The sequence below is a fragment of the Salvelinus namaycush genome, chromosome 1 (genome assembly GCF_016432855.1).
Source record: "Salvelinus namaycush isolate Seneca chromosome 1, SaNama_1.0, whole genome shotgun sequence".
Taxonomy (NCBI): domain Eukaryota; kingdom Metazoa; phylum Chordata; class Actinopteri; order Salmoniformes; family Salmonidae; genus Salvelinus; species Salvelinus namaycush.
The window spans coordinates 2,127,423-2,146,701 of NC_052307.1; positions in this window are offsets into that span (position 1 = coordinate 2,127,423).

Consider the following 19,279-nt stretch of genomic DNA (forward strand, 5'->3'; position numbering starts at 1 on the left):
ACGCCCTGGTAACTATTTAAACTGGGTGAAGGAAAGGGTGGGGTGGTGGTATACGCCCTGGTAACTATTTAAACTGGTTGAAGGAAAGGGGGGGGGGGGGGGGGGGGGGTATACGCCCTGGTAACTATTTAAACTGGTTGAAGGCAAGGGGGGGGTGGTATACGCCCTGGTAACTATTTAAACTTGTTTGAAGGAAAGGGGGGGGGGTGGTATACGCCCTGGTAAACTATTTAAACTGGTGAAGGAAAGGGGGGGGTGGTATACGCCCTGGTAACTATTTAAACTGGTTGAAGGAAAGGGGGGTGGTGGTATACGCCCTGGTAACTATTTAAACTTGTTGAAGGAAAGGGGGGGGGGGTGGTATACGCCCTGGTAACTATTTAAACTGGTTGAAGGAAAGGGGGGGGTGGTATACGCCCTGGTAACTATTTAAACTGGTTGAAGGAAAGGGGGGGGGGGTGGTATACGCCCTGGTAACTATTTCAACTGGGTGAAGGAAAGGGGGGGTGGTGGTATACGCCCTGGTAACTATTTAAACTGGGTGAAGGAAAGGGGGGGGGTGGTTGGTATACGCCCTGGTAACTATTTAAACTGGTGAAGGAAAGGGGGGGTGTGGTGGTATACGCCCTGGTAACTATTTAAACTGGTGAATGAAAGGGGGGGGTGGTATACGCCCTGGTAACTATTTAAACTGGGTGAAGGAAAGGGAGGGTGGTATACGCCCTGGTAACTATTTAAACTGGGTGAAGGAAAGGGGGGGTGGTGGTATACGCCCTGGTAACTATTTAAACTGGGTGAAGGAAAGGGGGGGTGGTATACGCCCTGGTAACTATTAAAACTGGGTGAAGGAAAGGGGGGGTGGTGGTATACACCCTGGTAACTATTTAAACTGGGTGAAGGAAAGGGGGGGTGGTGGTATACGCCCTGGTAACTATTTAAACTGGGTGAAGGAAAGGGGGGGGGGGGGTGGTATACGCCCTGGTAACTATTTAAACTGGGTGAAGGAAAGGGGGGTGTGGTGGTATACGCCCTGGTAACTATTTAAACTGGGTGAAGGAACGGGAGGGGTGGTGGTATACGCCCTGGTAACTATTTAAACTGGGTGAAGGAAAGGGGGGGTGGTGGTATACGCCCTGGTAACTATTTAAACTGGGTGAAGGAAAGGGGTGGGGGAGGGTTGGTGGTATACACCCTGGTAACTATTTAAACTGGGTGAAGGAAAGGGGGGGTGGTATACGCCCTGGTAAACTATTTAAACTGGGTGAAGAAAGGGGGGTGGTGGTATACGCCCTGGTAACTATTTAAACTGGGTGAAGGAAAGGGGGGGTGGTGGTATACGTCCTGGTAACTATTTAAACTGGGTGAAGGAAAGGGGGGTGGTGGTATACGCCCTGGTAACTATTTAAACTGGGTGAAGGAAAGGGGGGTGGTGGTATACGCCCTGGTAACTATTTAAACTGGGTGAAGGAAAGGGGGGGTGGTGGTATACGCCCTGGTAACTATTTAAACTGGGTTGAAGGAAAGGGGGGTGGTGGTATACGCCCTGGTAACTATTTAAACTGGGTGAAGGAAAGGGGGGTGGGTGGTATACGCCCTGGTAACTATTTAAACTGGGTGAAGGAAAGGGGGGAGGTGGTATACACCCTGGTAACTATTTAAACTGGGTGAAGGAAAGGGGGGGTGGTGGTATACGCCCTGGTAACTATTTAAACTGGGTGAATGAATGGGGGGGGTGGTGGTATACGCCCTGGTAACTATTTAAACTGGGTGAATGAAAGGGGGGGTGGTATACACCCTGGTAACTATTAACTGGGTGAAGGAAAGGGGGGGTGGTGGTATACGCCCTGGTAACTATTTAAACTGGGTGAAGGAAAGGGGGGGGGGGTGGTATACGCCCTGGTAACTATTTAAACTGGGTGAAGGAAAGGGGGGGGTGGTGGTATACGCCCTGGTAACAATTTAAACTGGGTGAAGGAAAGGGGGGTGGTGGTGGTATACGCCCTGGTAACTATTTAAACTGGGTGAAGGAAAGGGGGGGGGGGGGGTGGTATACGCCCTGGTAACTATTTAAACTGGGTGAAGGAAAGGGGGGGTGGTGGTATACGCCCTGGTAACTATTTAAACTGGGTGAAGGAAAGGGGGGGTGGTGGTATAAGCCCTGGTAACTATTTAAACTGGGTGAAGGAAAGGGGGGTGGTGGTATACGCCCTGGTAACTATTTAAACTGGGTGAAGGAAAGGGGGGGTGGTATACGCCCTGGTAACTATTTAAACTGGGTGAAGGAAAGGGGGGGGGGGTGGGGGTATACACCCTGGTAACTATTTAAACTGGGTGAAGGAAAGGGGGGGTGGTGGTATACGCCCTGGTAACTATTTAAACTGGGTGAAGGAAAGGGGGGGTGGTGGTATACACCCTGGTAACTATTTAAACTGGGTGAAGGAAAGGGGGGGTGGTGGTATACGCCCTGGTAACTATTTAAACTGGGTGAAGGAAAGGGGGGGTGGTATACGCCCTGGTAAACTATTTAAACTGGGTGAAGGAAAGGGGGGGTGGTGGTATACGCCCTGGTAACTATTTAAACTGGGTGAAGGAAAGGGGGGGTGGTGGTATACACCCTGGTAACTATTTAAACTGGGTGAAGGAAAGGGGGGGTGGTGGTATACGCCCTGGTAACTATTTAAACTGGGTGAATGAATGGGGGGGTGGTGGTATACGCCCTGGTAACTATTTAAACTGGGTGAATAAAAGGGGGGTGGTATACACCCTGGTAAACTATTTAACTGGGTGAAGGAAAGGGGGGGTGGTGGTATACGCCCTGGTAACTATTTTAAACTGGGTGAAGGAAAGGGGGGGTGGTGGTATACGCCCTGGTAACTATTTAAACTGGGTTGAAGGAAAGGGGGGGGGGGGGGGGTATACGCCCTGGTAACTATTTAACTGGGTGAAGGAAAGGGGGGGTGGTGGTATACACCCTGGTAACTATTTAAACTGGGTGAAGGAAAGGGGGGGTGGTGGTATAACTCCCTGGTAAACTATTTAAACTGGGTGAAGGAAAGGGGGGGGGGGTGGTGGTATACGCCCTGGTAACTATTTAAACTGGGTGAAGGAAAGGGGGGGTGGTGGTATACGCCCTGGTAACTATTTAAACTGGGTGAAGGAAAGGGGGGGGGTGGTGGTATACGCCCTGGTAACTATTTAAACTGGGTGAAGGAAAGGGGGGGGTGGTGGTATACGCCCTGGTAACTATTTAAACTGGGTGAAGGAAAGGGGGGGGTGGTGGTATACGCCCTGGTAACTATTTAAACTGGGTGAAGGAAAGGGGGGGGGGTGGTATACGCCCTGGTAACTATTTAAACTGGGTGAAGGAAAGGGGGGGTGGTGGTATACGCCCTGGTAACTATTTAAACTGGGTGAAGGAAAGGGGGGGTGGTGGTATACGCCCTGGTAACTATTTAAACTGGGTGAAGGAAAGGGGGGGGGTGGTGGTATACGCCCTGGTAACTATTTAAACTGGGTGAAGGAAAGGGGGGGTGGTGGTATACACCCTGGTAACTATTTAAACTGGGTGAAGGAAAGGGGGGGTGGTGGTATACACCCTGGTAACTATTTAAACTGGGTGAAGGAAAGGGGGGGTGGTGGTATACGCCCTGGTAACTATTTAAACTGGGTGAAGGAAAGGGGGGTGGTGGTATACGCCCTGGTAACTATTTAAACTGGGTGAAGGAAAGGGGGGTGGTGGTATACGCCCTGGTAACTATTTAAACTGGGTGAAGGAAAGGGGGGGGTGGTGGTATACGCCCTGGTAACTATTTAAACTGGGTGAATGAAAGGGGGGGTGGTGGTATACGCCCTGGTAACTATTTAAACTGGGTGAAGGAAAGGGGGGGGTGGTGGTATACGCCCTGGTAACTATTTAAACTGGGTGAAGGAAAGGGGGGGGTGGTGGTATACGCCCTGGGTAACTATTTAAACTGGGTGAAGGAAAGGGGGGGTGGTGGTATACGCCCTGGTAACTATTTAAACTGGTGTGAATGAAAGGGGGGGTGGTGGTATACGCCCTGGTAACTATTTAAACTGGGTGAAGGAAAGGGGGGGGGGTGGTGGTATACGCCCTGGTAACTATTTAAACTGGGTGAAGGAAAGGGGGGTTGGTGGTATACGCCCTGGTAACTATTTAAACTGGGTGTTGGAAAGGGGGGGTGGTGGTATACGCCCTGGTAACTATTTAAACTGGGTGAAGGAAAGGGGGTGTGGTGGTATACGCCCTGGTAACTATTTAAACTGGGTGAAGGAAAGGGGGTGTGGTGGTATACGCCCTGGTAACTATTTAAACTGGGTGAAGGAAAGGGGGGGTGGTGGTATACGCCCTGGTAACTATTTAAACTGGGTGAAGGAAAGGGGGGGGTGGTGGTATACACCCTGGTAACTATTTAAACTGGGTGAAGGAAGGGGGGGGGGGGGGGGGGTGGTATACGCCCTGGTAACTATTTAAACTGGGTGAAGGAAAGGGGGGTTGGTGGTATACGCCCTGGTAACTATTTAAACTGGGTGAAGGAAAGGGGGGTGTATACGCCCTGGTAACTATTTAAACTGGGTGAAGGAAAGGGGGGGGGGTGGTGGTATACACCCTGGTAACTATTTAAACTGGGTGAAGGAAAGGGGGGGTGGTGGTATACGCCCTGGTAACTATTTTAAACTGGGTGAAGGAAAGGGGGGGTGGTGGTATACGCCCTGGTAACTATTTAAACTGGGTGAAGGAAAGGGGGGGGTGGTGGTATACGCCCTGGTAACTATTTAAACTGGGTGAAGGAAAGGGGGGGTGGTATACGCCCTGGTAACTATTTAAACTGGGTGAAGGAAAGGGGGGTGGTGGTATACGCCCTGGTAACTATTTAAACTGAAAATGCATTGAGATACTGATCTTTCTTTACCAGGCCACTCATGACAGGAAAACCGGCAATGAAAAGTTGTTTATAAATGTATGTTCTAACAGGGATGATGTGTGAAGTTGATAAGCTGGAATATGATCCTTAGTCTCAGAGCATTGAGTTCAGTCATTCTACATTCGGGTTGGATAATGTATCAAATGTTTTAGTTGTGATTGGGATACAGCGAGAGAGAATTGCTGAAGCACGATGAAGGGTGGGCCGAGAGAGTCTCCAGACACTTATCTCTAAGTGTCATCGTGAGGGGAGGTAGTTTGTTTGGGGGAATCACTGGATGACAGCTTGGGACAACCATGAAAGTTTTTTTATTTGACCCTGTATTCAGAGTTTTTATGTTACATCTCATCAATGAGTGGTGCTAAGTTATTAAACATGTACTTTGTTTCTCTTTTCTTTTCAAGTCAATATGTTTTCAGGTTTCGTGGAACATGAGGGTGTTCATTGTTCCAGAGGAGGGAATGATGTATATTGACTAACTGATTTGAGAATGTGTTAGTATGTTTATAACTGTAGAAATGCATTAGGAGTATAGTGTGTTATGGGTTAGATGTAATGATAGAGTATAGTGTGTTATGGGTTAGATGTAATGATAGAGTATAGTGTGTTATGGGGTAGATGTTATGATAGAGGAGTATAGTGTGTTATGGGTTAGATGTAATGATAGAGTATAGTGTGTTATGGGTTAGATGTAATGATAGAGGAGTATAGTGTGTATGGGTTAGATGTAATGATAGAATATAGTGTGTTATGGGTAGATGTAATGATAGAGTATAGTGTGTTATGGGTTAGATGTAATGATAGAGTATAGTGTGTTATGGGTTAGATGTAATGATAGAGTATAGTGTGTTATGGGTTAGATGTAATGATAAGAGTATAGTGTGTTTATGGGTTAGATGTAATGATAGAGGAGTATAGTGTGTTATGGGTTAGATGTAATGGTAGAGTATAGTGTGTTATGGGTTAGATGTAATGATATAGTATAGTGTGTTATGGGTTAGATGTAGTGATAGAGGAGTATCATTCCCAGAGACTGTATATTGCTACAGGAAATAGCTCATAGAAGATGGAGAGCAGCTAACTGTACACAATATGGGTATTTAGTTGAACATTACACATACCTAGATCATGGTGAGAGTAGAAGAGATACCAGTGGCATTTCAGACATTATGGTAAACCTTCAGGACACCTGTGAGTTTTGTTAGGTTGGATATTATTCCCAACTCATTCATTTTCCAATGTGAAACCAATGTGATGCCAATGTGATACCAATGTGATGCCAATGTAATACCAATGTGATACCAATGTGATACCGATGTGATGCCAATGTGATACCAATGTGATGCCAATGTGACGCCAATGGATTCTGTTCAAATATGATTCCAATACCAAGTTAATTAGTTTATCTTAAATGATCTCAGTATGTATTGTTAGGTTCTTATTTTTCAGAGTAAATAACCCACGGACACTAGAGAAGCTTTAACCAAGTTTAGTTCTTCCCAGAGGTTCTGTACAGCTGTAATTCAGACAACCCAACATTTGTCCCATCCAGATATTTATATCCCACTTAAAACACTCCTCCTTCTCTTCAATCATTTCATCTTATGGTCCTACAGGAAGAGAGTAAATGGGTAACAGGATACCAAACCTTTATTACTCCCTTCAGGTGACCTGTCCTCACCTCCTGACCTCAACCCCTCCTTCATCTAATCCACAGATGTCCATCTGTCTCCCCTGTTTCACACTTTGCTCTCCTCTCGTCCCCCAACACATTCCACAGCTATCTGTCTTTCTACAGAGACCCAGTCTCTTTTACTCCTTAATATACTATGTGTCTAATCTATCATGTCTTTAATATCTCAATGTTCAAACTGTCGAATCCAACAGTCCCTTGTCTTGAACAATAGCATCCTAATGTTCAATTCATATAAACTTGGAAATTACTAATAAATGTACAAACAATGATAATAATACATGAATAAAAAAAACGAACACATGATTATAATACAATAATTAAACAAATAAACAACTGAACAAACAATGGACAGACAGTCACTGTGAGGTGTACAATTCAGAGACTTATGTCCTCTGAATTATGATCACACAACAAAATGCCATTCCAGCTGAATCTGCTGTCTCCTTCAATGGCAGATGGAGCAGCTTTTAGTTTCTCCACTTTCCCCTTCTGGTTCCTAGGAGAGTGATAGCACAAGACTTGGAAAGCAACAAAAATACATAAAACATAACAGTATTAACAATGTGATAAGCTATGCATAATTATATATGCATGAAAACCAAAGTCTGAGACCATGACAATTCCCACTCTCTCTTCACCTGACTCTATGCCTCCAGGATACTTTCCTGCTGGGTTCCACAGAAATGAAAGCTCTAAAAAGCTTCCTCATGCTTTCACCCAGTCTTCCCCTTTAGGCCCCAGGTTCTGAGAGGTGTTCCCAAGTCATGTCACTTTCCCTTTGTTCCCCATCTCCTCCTTTTCACCTGATAGGCACGTCACCTGATATGCAGGTGCGTATCCCTAATCCACGTTCCATCCTCTTGAGGTAACTCAGCACTGTATCTGCTTTCACATCAATGCCTTCAACATGTTGTTCACAGTACAATTACCCCTCTATCCTCTATCATATGATGCATTAACCCATAAAGCTGCTAAACCCCAAACCAGCTAGGATGTTTATAGTAGTTCCCAGACCCAACCCATCTGCATGTCTTACAGTGGAATCTAGTCTCTCTCTCTCCACTTCCTGTGTCATGGTGTCTTCACTCACCCATTATGCAGCTGGACTTCACTTCACGTGAGAACTATGCCAGAATTCAGCCTGTGCCCTTGGTTATATCTCTGCTTTCACCTGAGGATTTACACACTGCAACACATGGGTCATTTCCTGACAACATCATTTGTGATATTTGAATAACCGCATCCCCTGTTCTCCCATTGGTCCCCCAGTTACCAGTAACCAATCCATGTGACATGAGTCGTCATAACTGATATCCCTACAATGCTACTACAGTAACCACTGCTACTTCCAACATGATCCATGACTATAGTCTCACAATACCCCTCATGTGTGTAGTAGTCCAGTTCCATGCTATCAATATAGCATCCTACGCTACTAGTACTGCTCCTTCAGTTACTGTCCCTACTGCTCCTTCAGTTACTGTCCCTACAGCTCCTTCAGTTACTGTCCCTACAGCTCCTTCAGTTACTGTCCCTACAGCTCCTTCAGTTACTGTCCTTACAGCTCCTTCAGTTACTGTCCCTACAGCTCCTTCAGTTACTGTCATTACAGCTCCTTCAGTTACTGTCCCTACAGCTCCTTCAGTTACTGTCCCTACAGCTCCTTCAGTTACTGTCCCTACTGATCCTTCAGTTACTGTCCCTACAGCTCCTTCAGTTACTGTCCCTACAGCTCCTTCAGTTACTGTCCCTACTGCTCCTTCAGTTACTGTCCCTACAGCTCCTTCAGTTACTATCCCTACAGCTCATTCAGTTACTGTCCCTACAGCTCCTTCAGTTACAGTCCCTACGGCTCCTTCAGTTACTGTGCCTACAGCTCCTTCAGTTACTGTCCCAACTGCTCCTTCAGATACTGTCCCTACAGCTCCTTCAGTTACTGTCCCTACTGCTCCTTCAGTTACTGTCCCTACAGCTCCTTCAGTTACTGTCCCTACATCTCCTTCAGTTACTGTCCCTACAGCTCCTTCAGTTACTGTCCCTACTGCTTCTTCAGTTACTGTCCCTACAGCTCCTTCAGTTACTGTCCCTACAGCTCCTTCAATTACTGTCCCTACAGCTCCTTCAGTTACTGTCCCTACAGCTCCTTCAGTTACTGTCCCTACAGCTCCTTCAGTTACTGTCCCTACAGCTCCTTCAGTTACTGTGCCTACAGCTCCTTCAGTTACTGTGCCTACAGCTCCTTCAGTTACTGTCCCTACAGCTCCTTCAGTTACTGTCCCTACAGCTCCTTCAGTTCCTGTCCCTACAGCTCCTTCAGTTCCTGTCCCTACAGCTCCATCAGTTACTGTCCCTACAGCTCCTTCAGTTACTGTCCCTACAGCTCCTTCAGTTACTGTGCCTACAGCTCCTTCAGTTACTGTGCCTACAGCTCCTTCAGTTACTGTCCCTACAGCTCCTTCATTTACTGTCCCTACTGCTCCTTCAGTACCTGTCCCTACAGCTCCTTCAGTTACTGTCCCTACAGCTCCTTCAGTTCCTGTCCCTACAGCTCCATCAGTTGCTGTCCCTACAGCTCCTTCAGTTACTGTCCCTACAGCTCCATCAGTTACTGTCCCAACAGCTCCATCAGTTGCTGTCCCTACAGCTCCTTCAGTTACTGTCCCTACAGCTCCATCAGTTACTGTCCCTACAGCTCCATCAGTTACTGTCCCTACTGCTCCTTCAGTTACTGTCCCTACAGCCTCTGCCGTGAGAAAACCTCCTGCATGTAATCTGTCAAATGTTCACCGGCTGTTAGAAATTGGAGAAAAATGAATGAGTTGGGAATAATATCCAACCTAACAAAACTCACAGGTGTCCTGAAAGTTTATCATAGTGTCTGAAATTCCACCACTATTTCTTCTACTCTCACCATGATCTAGGTATATGTAATGTTCAACTAAATCCCCATATTGTGTACAGTTAGCTGTCCTCCCTCTCCTGTAACAACATACAGTCTCTGGGAATGATACTCCTCTATCATTACATCTAACCCATAACACACTATACTCTATCATTACATCTAACCCATAACACACTATACTCTATCATTACATCTAACCCATAACACACTATACTCCTAGTGCATGTTCTACAGTTATAAACATACTAACACATTCTCAAATCAGTTAGTCAATATACATCATTCCCTCCTCTGGAACAATGAACACCCTCATGTTCCACGAAACCTGAAAACATATTGACTTGAAAAGAAAAGAGAAACAAAGTACATGTTTAATAACTTAGCACCACTCATTGATGAGATGTAACATAAAAACTCTGAATACAGGGTCAAATAAAAAAACTTTCATGGTTGTCCCAAGCCATCATCCAGTGATTCCCCCAAACAAACCACCTCCCCTCACGATGACACTTAGAGATAAGTGTCTGGAGACTCTCTGGGCCCCACCCCTCATCGTGCTTCAGCAGTTCTCTCTCGCTGTATCCCAATCACAACTAAAACATTTGATAAATTATCCAACCCGAATGTAGAATGACTGAACTCAATGCTCTGAGACTATGGATCATATTCCAGTTTATCAACTTCACACATCATCCCTGTTAGAACATACATTTATAAACAACTTTTCATTGCCGGTATTCCTGTCATGAGTGGCCTGGTAAAGAAAGATCAGTATCTCAATGCATTTTCAGTTTAAATAGTTACCAGGGCGTATACCACCACCCCCCCTTTCCTTCACCCAGTTTAAATAGTTACCAGGGCGTATACCATCACCCCCCCTTTCCTTCACCCAGTTTAAATAGTTACCAGGGTGTATACCACCACCCCCCCTTTCCTTCACCCAGTTTAAATAGTTACCAGGGCGTATACCATCACCCCCCCTTTCCTTCACCCAGTTTAAATAGTTACCAGGGTGTATACCACCACCCCCCTTTCCTTCACCCAGTTTAAATAGTTATCAGGGCGTATACCACCACCCCCCCTTTCCTTCACCCAGTTTAAATAGTTACCAGGGCGTATACCATCACCCCCCCTTTCCTTCACCCAGTTTAAATAGTTACCAGGGTGTATACCACCACCCCCCCTTTCCTTCACCCAGTTTAAATAGTTACCAGGGCGTATACCATCACCCCCCCTTTCCTTCACCCAGTTTAAATAGTTACCAGGGTGTATACCACCACCCCCCTTTCCTTCACCCAGTTTAAATAGTTATCAGGGCGTATACCACCACCCCCCCTTTCCTTCACCCAGTTTAAATAGTTACCAGGGCGTATACCATCACCCCCCCTTTCCTTCACCCAGTTTAAATAGTTACCAGGGTGTATACCACCACCCCCCTCTCCTTCACCCAGTTTAAATAGTTACCAGGGCGTATACCACCACCCCCCCCTTTCCTTCACCCAGTTTAAATAGTTACCAGGGTGTATACCACCACCCCCCTCTCCTTCACCCAGTTTAAATAGTTATCAGGGCGTATACCACCACCCCCCCTTTCCTTCACCCAGTTTAAATAGTTACCAGGGCGTATACCATCACCCCCCCTTTCCTTCACCCAGTTTAAATAGTTACCAGGGTGTATACCACCACCCCCCTCTCCTTCACCCAGTTTAAATAGTTACCAGGGTGTATACCACCACCCCCCCTTTCCTTCACCCAGTTTAAATAGTTACCAGGGCATATACCACCACCCCCCCTTTCCTTCACCCAGTTTAAATAGTTACCAGGGCGTATACCATCACCCCCCCTTTCCTTCACCCAGTTTAAATAGTTACCAGGGTGTATACCACCACCCCCCCTCTCCTTCACCCAGTTTAAATAGTTACCAGGGCATATACCACCACCCCCCCTTTCCTTCACCCAGTTTAAATAGTTACCAGGGCGTATACCATCACCCCCCCTTTCCTTCACCCAGTTTAAATAGTTACCAGGGTGTATACCACCACCCCCCTCTCCTTCACCCAGTTTAAATAGTTACCAGGGTGTATACCACCACCCCCCTCTCCTTCACCCAGTTTAAATAGTTACCAGGGCGTATACCACCACCCCCCTCTCCTTCACCCAGTTTAAATAGTTACCAGGGTGTATACCACCACTCCCCCTTTCCTTCACCCAGTTTAAATAGTTACCAGGGTGTATACCACCACCCCCCCTTTCTTCACCCAGTTTAAATAGTTACCAGGGTGTATACCACCACCCCCCTTTCCTTCACCCAGTTTAAATAGTTACCAGGACGTATACCACCACCCCCCTTTCCTTCACCCAGTTTAAATAGTTACCAGGGCGTATACCACCACCACCCCCCCTTTCCTTCACCCAGTTTAAATAGTTACCAGGGCGTATACCACCACCCCCCCTTTCCTTCACCCAGTTTAAATAGTTACATGGGCGTATACCACCCCCCCCTTTCCTTCACCCAGTTTAAAAAGTTACCAGGGTGTATACCACCACCCCCCCTTTCCTTCACCCAGTTTAAATAGTTACCAGGGCGTATACCACCCCCCCCTCTCCTTCACCCATTTTAAATAGTTACCAGGGCGTATACCACCACCCCCCCTTTCCTTCACCCAGTTTAAATAGTTACCAGGTTGTATACCACCACCCCCCCCCTTTCCTTCACCCAGTTTAAATAGTTACCAGGGCGTATACCACCACCCCCCCCTTTCCTTCACCCAGTTTAAATAGTTACCAGGGCGTATACCACCCCCCCCCTTTCCTTCACCCAGTTTAAATAGTTACCAGGGTGTATACCACCCCCCCCCCCCTTTCCTTCACCCAGTTTAAATAGTTACCAGGGCGTATACCACCCCCCCCCTTTCCTTCACCCAGTTTAAATAGTTACCAGGGCGTATACCACCCCCCCCTTTCCTTCACCCAGTTTAAATAGTTACCAGGGCGTATACCACCACCCCCCTTTCATTGACCCAGTTTAAATAGTTACCAGGGCGTATACCACCCCCACCCCTCTCCTTCACCCAGTTTAAATAGTTACCAGGGCGTATACCACCACCCCCCCCCTTTCCTTCACCCAGTTTAAATAGTTACCAGGGCGTATACCACCACCCCCCCCTTTCCTTCACCCAGTTTAAATAGTTACCAGGGCGTATACCACCCCCCCCTTTCCTTCACCCAGTTTAAATAGTTACCAGGGCGTATACCACCACCTCCCCTTTCATTCACCCAGTTTAAATAGTTACCAGGGCGTATACCACCCCCCCCCTCTCCTTCACCCAGTTTAAATAGTTACCAGGGCGTATACCACCACCCCCCCCCCTTTCCTTCACCCAGTTTAAATAGTTACCAGGGCGTATACCACCACCCCCCCCTTTCCTTCAACCAGTTTAAATAGTTACCAGGTTGTATACCACCACCCCCCCCTTTCCTTCACCCAGTTTAAATAGTTACCAGGGTGTATACCACCACCCCCCCCCTTTCCTTCACCCAGTTTAAATAGTTACCAGGGCGTATACCACCACCCCCCCCTTTCCTTCACCCAGTTTAAATAGTTACCAGGGCGTATACCACCACCCCCCCTTTCCTTCACCCAGTTTAAATAGTTACCAGGGCGTATACCACCTCCCCCCCTTTCCTTCACCCAGTTTAAATAGTTACCAGGGCGTATACCACCACCCCCCCCTTTCCTTCACCCAGTTTAAATAGTTACCAGGGCGTATACCACCACCCCCCCCTTTTCCTTCACCCAGTTTAAATAGTTACCAGGGCGTATACCACCACCCCCCCCTTTCCTTCACCCAGTTTAAATAGTTACCAGGGCGTATACCACCACCCCCCCTTTCCTTCACCCAGTTTAAATAGTTACCAGGGCGTATACCACCTCCCCCCCCTTTCCTTCACCCAGTTTAAATAGTTACCAGGGCGTATACCACCACCCCCCCTTTCCTTCACCCAGTTTAAATAGTTACCAGGGCGTATACCACCACCCCCCCCTTTCCTTCACCCAGTTTAAATAGTTACCAGGGCGTATACCACCACCCCCCCCCCTTTCCTTCACCCAGTTTAAATAGTTACCAGGGCGTATACCACCACCCCCCCCTTTCCTTCACCCAGTTTAAATAGTTACCAGGGCGTATACCACCACCCCCCCCTTTCCTTCACCCAGTTTAAATAGTTACCAGGGCGTATACCACCACCCCCCCCCTTTCCTTCACCCAGTTAAATAGTTACCAGGGCGTATACCACCCCCCACCCCTCTCCTTCACCCAGTTTAAATAGTTACCAGGGCGCATACCACCACCCCCCCCCTTTCCTTCACCCAGTTTAAATAGTTACCAGGGCGTATACCACCACCCCCCCTTTCCTTCACCCAGTTTAAATAGTTACCAGGGCGTATACCACCCCCCCCTTTCCTTCACCCAGTTTAAATAGTTACCAGGGCATATACCACCCCCCCCTTTCCTTCACCCAGTTTAAATAGTTACCAGGGCGTATACCACCACCCCCCCTTTCCTTCACCCAGTTTAAATAGTTACCAGGGCGTATACCACCCCCCCCTTTCCTTCACCCAGTTTAAATAGTTACCAGGGCGTATACCACCCCCCCCCCTTTCCTTCACCCAGTTTAAATAGTTACCAGGGTGTATACCACCCCCCCCCCTTTCCTTCACCCAGTTTAAATAGTTACCAGGGTGTATACCACCCCCCCCCCTTTCCTTCACCCAGTTTAAATAGTTACCAGGGCGTATACCACCCCCCCCTTTCCTTCACCCAGTTTAAATAGTTACCAGGGTGTATACCACCCCCCCCCTTTCCTTCACCCAGTTTAAATAGTTACCAGGGCGTATACCACCACCCCCCCTTTCCTTCACCCAGTTTAAATAGTTACCAGGGCGTATACCACCCCCCCCTTTCCTTCACCCAGTTTAAATAGTTACCAGGGCGTATACCACCACCCCCCCCTTTCCTTCACCCAGTTTAAATAGTTACCAGGGCGTATACCACCCACCCCCCCCTTTCCTTCACCCAGTTTAAATAGTTACCAGGGCGTATACCACCCCCCACCCCTCTCCTTCACCCAGTTTAAATAGTTACCAGGGCGTATACCACCACCCCCCCCTTTCCTTCACCCAGTTTAAATAGTTACCAGGGCGTATACCACCCCCCCCCCCCCCTTTCCTTCACCCAGTTTAAATAGTTACCAGGGTGTATACCACCACCCCCCCATTCCTTCACCCAGTTTAAATAGTTACCAGGGCGTATACCACCCCCCACCCCTCTCCTTCACCCAGTTTAAATAGTTACCAGGGCGCATACCACCACCCCCCCCCTTTCCTTCACCCAGTTTAAATAGTTACCAGGGCGTATACCACCACCCCCCCTTTCCTTCACCCAGTTTAAATAGTTACCAGGGCGTATACCACCCCCCCCTTTCCTTCACCCAGTTTAAATAGTTACCAGGGCGTATACCACCACCCCCCCTTTCCTTCACCCAGTTTAAATAGTTACCAGGGCGTATACCACCCCCCCCTTTCCTTCACCCAGTTTAAATAGTTACCAGGGCGTATACCACCACCCCCCCCTTTCCTTCACCCAGTTTAAATAGTTACCAGGGCGTATACCACCCCCCCCCCCCCCCCCCTTTCCTTCACCCAGTTTAAATAGTTACCAGGGCGTATACCACCACCCCCCCTTTCCTTCACCCAGTTTAAATAGTTACCAGGGCGTATACCACCCCCCCCTTTCCTTCACCCAGTTTAAATAGTTACCAGGGCGTATACCACCACCCCCCCTTTCCTTCACCCAGTTTAAATAGTTACCAGGGCGTATACCACCCCCCCCTTTCCTTCACCCAGTTTAAATAGTTACCAGGGCGTATACCACCACCCCCCCCTTTCCTTCACCCAGTTTAAATAGTTACCAGGGCGTATACCACCCCCCCCCCCCCTTTCCTTCACCCAGTTTAAATAGTTACCAGGGCGTATACCACCACCCCCCCCTTTCCTTCACCCAGTTTAAATAGTTACCAGGGCGTATACCACCCCCCCCCCCCCTTTCCTTCACCCAGTTTAAATAGTTACCAGGGCGTATACCACCCCCCACCCCTCTCCTTCACCCAGTTTAAATAGTTACCAGGGCGCATACCACCACCCCCCCCCTTTCCTTCACCCAGTTTAAATAGTTACCAGGGCGTATACCACCACCCCCCCTTTCCTTCACCCAGTTTAAATAGTTACCAGGGCGTATACCACCCCCCCCTTTCCTTCACCCAGTTTAAATAGTTACCAGGGCGTATACCACCACCCCCCCTTTCCTTCACCCAGTTTAAATAGTTACCAGGGCGTATACCACCCCCCCCTTTCCTTCACCCAGTTTAAATAGTTACCAGGGCGTATACCACCACCCCCCCCTTTCCTTCACCCAGTTTAAATAGTTACCAGGGCGTATACCACCCCCCCCTTTCATTCACCCAGTTTAAATAGTTACCAGGGCGTATACCACCACCCCCCCTTTCCTTCACCCAGTTTAAATAGTTACCAGGGCGTATACCACCACCCCCCCTTTCCTTCACCCAGTTTAAATAGTTACCAGGGCGTATACCACCCCCCCCCTTTCATTCACCCAGTTTAAATAGTTACCAGGGCGTATACCACCACCCCCCCTTTCCTTCACCCAGTTTAAATAGTTACCAGGGCATATACCACCACCCCCCCTTTCCTTCACCCAGTTTAAATAGTTACCAGGGCGTATACCACCCCCCCCCCCCCCTTTCCTTCACCCAGTTTAAATAGTTACCAGGGCGTATACCACCCCCCCCCCCCTTTCATTCACCCAGTTTAAATAGTTACCAGGGCGTATACCACCACCCCCCCTTTCCTTCACCCAGTTTAAATAGTTACCAGGGCGTATACCACCACCCCCCCTTTCATTCACCCAGTTTAAATAGTTACCAGGGCGTATACCACCACCCCCCCTTTCCTTCACCCAGTTTAAATAGTTACCAGGGCGTATACCACCACCCCCCTTTCCTTCACCCAGTTTAAATAGTTACCAGGGCGTATACCACCACCCCCCCTTTCATTCACCCAGTTTAAATAGTTACCAGGGCGTATACCACCACCCCCCCCTTTCCTTCACCCAGCACTTATCATTCCAGCGTGTCTTCTTCAGATATCGTTTACAGTTCATTTTCCCAACGGCACATGTAACTTTTGCCTGTCACATTTCATGGCCCTTGATAATGTCCCGATTTTAATATCCAAGGAGATACTTCCGTTTCTCCCACGTACACAAGTCTCTCACCTGAACTTGTTCTCTCTCTCCACACTCTCTCCACAGGCGCTCTCAGCACTCCGGACCTGGTTTATGGCTCGACTTGACTATATGACGAAGAATTACATTAACCTTTTCTTAATAACATCTCTAAGACTAATGTCAAAAAGCATAACATAATGTTTCTGCTAAAAAACATTTTCTAAATTAGTCCATACTCCCTTATTTTACTGGCGACCTCTAGGAAGAGTTACCAGATCATGAAGTTAGCACCCTAACCCCTTTTGATACCAAACCTTCATTACTCCCTGATGAGAATCTGTCCTCACCTCCTGACCTCAACCCCTCCTTCCTCTAATCCACAGATGTCCATCTGTCTTTCCTGTATCAACACGGTGCTCTGCTCCCATCCCCCAACACATTCCATAGCTATCTGTCTTTCTACAGATATTCTATGCTTCTTCTCCATCATTTATTTAATATCTCAATGTTCAAACTGTCGAATCCAACAAATGCAACACAATGCACTTTACAGGAAAAAACAATGAAAAAAAACCTGAAATATTTACACAAGAAACAAAAGAATAACAATTTTAAACTAAAAGACTAAAAAAGCACGTTAAGGAAAAGCAAAGCTGAAAAGGTGTGTTTTAAGATCCCTTTTAAATATGTCCACAGTTTCAGACCTCAGGTTCTCTGGCAGGCTATTCCAGAGGCTGGGGGCATAATAACTAAAGGCTGCCTCTCCATGCCTCTTGGTCCTAGACTTCAGGATAGTTAAAAGGCCAGTGCCAGAGGACCTGAGGGACATACTGGGTACATAACTTAAAAGCATGTCTGACATGTATTGAGGTGCACTATGGAACGCCGTTTGGGTCTTGCGTGTCAAAAAGATACACGTCAAATAACACTATGTAAACTATATGCAAATGTTGGCCGATCACAAATAAGGCTGATGTGAAGCCAGCTATATGAAAAACATCTCATTCATCATCACCAACAAACAACTAAATCATGTCGAACCTTGAAAACATGAGAGACCTCTTTTTAAGTTTTACCAGCCAAGTGCAACCACCTTTACAACCAGCCCAGGAGGATCAGGTGGTTCAAAGTTAGGATTCATTCTGGTAGGTTAGGTAATACCTGGCAAGTCAACATTAACCGGTACAACTACCTAGTAACGTTAACACGTAACACTCCCCTGTCTATTATTATCTATCTAGCTAGCTATGTTATCGTTTGTTATTTTACAGTATGTCCGTTCCAGTAAACTAGGACTGTCTATTATTATCTATCTAGCTAGCTATGTTATCGTGTGTTATTTTACAGTTTGTCCGTTCCAGTAAACTAGGCCTGTCTATTATTATCTATCTAGCTAGCTATGTTACCGTTTGTTATTTTACAGTATGTCCGTTCCAGTAAACTAGGCCTGTCTATTATTAGCCTATCTAGCTAGCTATGTTATCGTGTGTTATTTTACAGTTTGTCCGTCCCAGTAAACTAGGCCTTTCTGTTATTAGTCTATCTAGCTAGCTATGTTATCGTGTGTTATTTTACAGTATGCCCGTTCCAGTAAACTAGGCCTGTCTATTATTAGCCTATCTAGCTAGCTATGTTATCGTGTGTTATTTTACAGTTTGTCCGTTCCAGTAAACTAGGCCTGTCTATTATTAGTCTATCTAGCTAGCTATGTTATCGTGTGTTATTTTACAGTATGTCTGTTCCAGTAAACTAGGCCTGTCTATTATTAGCCTATCTAGCTAGCTATGTTATCGTTTGTTATTTTACAGTATGTCCGTTCCAGTAAACTAGGCCTGTCTATTATTAGCCTATCTAGCTAGCTATGTTATCATTTGTTACTTTACAGTATGTCCGTTCCAGTAAACTAGGCCTTTCTATTGCTATTATGTTGTGTTATGATGTTGACTTTTTCTTGAAATATCACTTGAACATGAAGCGTTGTTGGACTGGACTGAACAAACTAACGTTAGCTTGCTAACGATAGCAGCAGCTACCGTGGGGTGTGAGAGTCTGGGCGCCGTCGATTAGGCTGAGTGTCATTATTGTAACTTTTATAACGTTTGCACATGTCAGATTTCAGTCGTTCAGGAGACGGAATAATGCTGGAATCCAAAGGCGGCAACCGGGGAGAAGCAGGCTGATAACTATGAGGGTTTGTCTGATCGCTGAGCCTAACATCCATCAGCTCTGTCTCTCTGTCACTCAGCTGTCTCTCTCTGTATATTATGTAAGAGATAAACGCAGACGTTCTGTACATTACCTTGGAGATAATGGACGACGCAGCAGGACAAGGTGGAGCCGAATCCCTTTGTGGAGTTCATTTTACCAAGGTAATGTACAGAAAGGAGGCGTTTATCCTGCTAATACTACAGTTACCAAAGACAATAATACTAAA